The sequence below is a fragment of the Dendrobates tinctorius genome, unplaced genomic scaffold (genome assembly GCF_039654945.1).
Source record: "Dendrobates tinctorius isolate UK_male_01 unplaced genomic scaffold, ASM3965494v1 ptg000138l, whole genome shotgun sequence".
In the NCBI taxonomy this organism is placed as follows: domain Eukaryota; kingdom Metazoa; phylum Chordata; class Amphibia; order Anura; family Dendrobatidae; genus Dendrobates; species Dendrobates tinctorius.
The window spans coordinates 21432230-21436000 of record NW_027361806.1 but is presented as its reverse complement, the minus strand read 5'-3'; the positions used below and the strand labels follow the sequence as shown (position 1 = coordinate 21436000).

Below are 3771 nucleotides of genomic sequence, written 5' to 3'. Positions count from 1 at the left end.
AAAGCCCCAGTGGCCAGTGTGGAAATTGCAATATCATTATTATGTTTATTTTCTTTAATAAAGATTGTGATATAAAATAAAAAATAATTGCCAATCCTTTTTAAAATACATGGAACTCAAAAATCTGATTAAGGCTATGTGCACACGCTGCGGATTCACCTGTGTGTTTTTCCCCACGGAACCGCAGGTAAAGTGACCTGCGGTTTTGCCCTGCGGTTTCACACCTCTACTATGTTAAAGGTGTGAAACCGTAGCGGAATCCGCAGAAGCAATGACATGCTGCGGTTTATAAACCGCAGCAAAACTGCGCAGAAAAAACCGCAGCGTGAGCACAGCATTTTTGAAAACCCTTAGGGTTACATGGTACTGTACCATGTCTGCGGAACTGCTGCGGTTCCGCAGGGCCAAAACCACAGCGGAACCACAGCAAAAACCGCAGCGTGTGCACATAGCCTTAAACCATAGGTCGCTTTCTGATGATTACTTCCTTTTAAAAAAAATAGCAAATATTTGAGCCTAGTTGTGCAAATATATTGTGACAACTCTGTCAACTTTTTGTAAAAGTAGATGACGTCCAGCTGAAGGGGGCACAGCCCGGCACTGCTGACAGGTCCACTAGAATTTACACTACAAAAGTGCCGATAATAACAGCAGAAATGTAAGCTTCCGAATGAAACACTAGTCCTGATTAATTTTCCCTACTTCATTTTCTAACTTTAGGACATTCTAACAGTGCGCCAAACTCAGAAAATGGAATTGGAAATATTTAGCAGATTTTACGACAATGATCTTTGGCCGCACTCCAGTGTTCTAGAACATAAAAGGGCCCAAACACCAGTTGTTCTAGATCGAGTGCCCGCACCCCAGTGTCCTAGATCATTGAGTAGCCGCACCCCAGTATACTAATTCAAGTGCCAGCACCCCAGTGTTCTAGAACATAAAAGGGCCCACACACCAGTTGTTCTAGATCGAGTGCCCGCACCCCAGTGTCCTAGATCATTGAGTAGCCGCACCCCAGTATACTAATTCAAGTGCTCGCACCCAGTGTTCTATGTCAAGTGCCAGCACCCCAGTGTACTGGAACATAATGGACGCACACACCAGTTGTCCTAGAACATTGAGTGGCTGCACCCCAGGGTCTAGAAAATTGAGTGGCTGCACCCCGGTGTCCTAGAACATTGAGTAGCCGCACCCCAGTGTCCTAGAACATTGAGTAGCTGCACCCCAGTGTCCTAGAACACGAGTAGCGGCATCCAATATTCTATATCGAGTAGCCACACCCCAGTATTCTAGAACATCAAGTGTCTGCACCCCAGTGTTCTAGAAAATCAACTACTAACATCACTTTATTTGTGACTTAAATTTTTATTTTTCCTTCTTGCTCTAGGACCACATCCTTAATGTGATACGTGCAGAAATATACGTCTCTGATTAGAACAGCCAGTGGCTCAAGTGACTGATCGTACACATCACCTAACATAGGTAACTTTCAGATGATTAACGGGGTCGTCCGGCTTCGAAAATTCCATTTTGTTTTAAAAAGTTAATATTGAGGGAAGCTTCATCTGTAACTTTTATGCATTACCCTCAGATACAAAGATCGCCTCTCACTGGAGGACCAGAGATGCCTGTGCATTGCAATCCTTAGTTTCCCCTGAGGAGGCGCTGCAGGGAAACTGATCACTTGTCCCTGGGTTCTCCAACAGATTACAGTTGATCGCTGAGGGTCTCCCCAGGATAGCCAAAATTCATCCTATTTTCAGGGGGGCCGTTATACCCAAACTGATTGTCCCCAGCTTCCATAAAGCACATGCCCACTTGGTTAAATAAATGAAGGTTCTTTCTGAGCAGGAGAAGACTCAGTGTCCCCAGACTGGTCGGATGTGAATAAAAATAATCACCAACCCTAACAAAACCCCTAAAATCCTATTTCAGAAATATCTACGGCCTCGATTGCCAGGAGACATCGCAGACAGCCAGGTCACCGAGGACACCAGTACGATCCCTTATGGATGTAACCTCCGGGACTTGGCCGCATCCAAGTAAGGAAACGACTGCAACTTCCCCCAAAATGGATCTAGAGCTTATGGAAATAAATTCTTATAATGGGAATAGGACAAATGCCCGAAACTAAGAGCTTAAGTGTCAGAAAGAACGGCAGCAACAATTCGAAGGGCTATTAAAGGGGCGTGCGACCTCTACAGATCACCGCCCCTGCGATCAGATGATTTAGGGTATATAGGTATCACAGAGAAAGGTCCTCTGCTCGGGAAGTCCCCTTCTATGAGCCAGAAGTAGCTTTGTACAAATGGTTCCTATTCCGGAAGCCTCGATCTGCCCTCACATCACACGTACTGTCATTCATCTGATCGGCCGCCATGTAATGCTTCATGTTATACACGGAGAATGCCGGTCGGCCACCGCTTTCCGAAGCATATTCAGCCATTTAAAATACACGAATTAAGGTTTATCTCAAATATTTTTATTTCATTTTTAAGTAAAGACTTTTTGTCTTGTAAACACCTAAACACAACAACGCTTTCACATTTTGTTTTTGCAACATTTTAAGGAGTCGGGTGTTGATCTTGACCCCCTTATCCCATGGATTTGCCCAATTACAGGTCAAATTGGAGAAAATCTAAACATTTTGAAAGTCAGTTCTGGGGAAATTAGGATGATAATGTATTTATAATAGCCTCACCAAAAAAAAAACTGAAACTGCAGGAAAGTTTTAATAGATCACAAATTCGCACCAAAAAATAATAATTTTATAAATCCGAAACTAGCAAAGAAGCGCAAAAAATATATATATTTGTTTTTGCACAATTTTTAGTAGTGGTGATCGGAAATGTAAACTAAATGCTGGAAGAGAACAGCAAACTTCTAGGAGGAATGTTTGTTTTCGGTTCTATTATTGGGTTATCCCCCTGTGTTTTGTCATCATGGGTATTTTTTTTTTACTTTCAGCTGTAAATTGGATGAGACAAAATAGCAGCAAAGTAAGTAACCGCACTAAATGCAGGCGGGCGTGCGGAGCGCAGGCTGCCACTAATCAGACCAGACTGGAATTAAACGCTGGTGACAAATAAATTGGGTAAACAGCGACAGCTCATCTGCTCGCACCGGAACAGACAAACGCCACCGCGCAGTTATCCTAAATGCCTTCAATTGCTTGTAATAACTCCATGTGCCTGCAACATGCTGCCGGAGAAGAGCCGGACACGTCAGGAAGACGGGCATGAAGAGTAAAACATAAAGAGAAAAGAAACGACAGAAAATAAATGGCAGAATGAACTGCAAGTTCAATCACGTCTGACACATGGGGCAACCGGTAGACCTCAAGGCTCGAGGAGACAGAGAGCTCAGAGCCACATAGAGGCCGATAAAGCACGTCGTGACGTTCTGCTGCTGTGCGAGCCAGAGGGGGCCTGCTGTTAATTTCGCTTTTTTTTTTTCTGTTGTCACATTCGTGAAAATTATTTAACTTTTTAAATGTATATATATATATATATATATATATATATATATATATATATATATATATATATATATATATATATATATATATATATACACATACCCACAATTATGGTTATAATAATTATATAATTGTATATATAATTCTAAATGTATTTTTTAACACATGATGTACCGTATGTATATAGAAAGTATAATAGTTATATATAACTGGTTATAATAATTATATCTAAATTATAAGCATACGTTTAAAAAAATATATACACAGATATTAGAAAAAAAATCTAATTTATA

The 3771-nt window shown here is 41.3% G+C and overlaps 1 long non-coding RNA gene across 1 annotated transcript; it reads left to right on the top strand.

Annotated features, from left to right (window-relative positions):
* Positions 1-1385: 1385 nt before the first annotated feature.
* LOC141048894 (uncharacterized) lies at positions 1386-3426 on the top strand. Its single transcript, XR_012220178.1, has 3 exons — positions 1386-1482; positions 1936-2042; positions 2968-3426. It is a non-coding gene; the product is annotated as an uncharacterized lncRNA (long non-coding RNA).
* Positions 3427-3771: the final 345 nt, after the last annotated feature.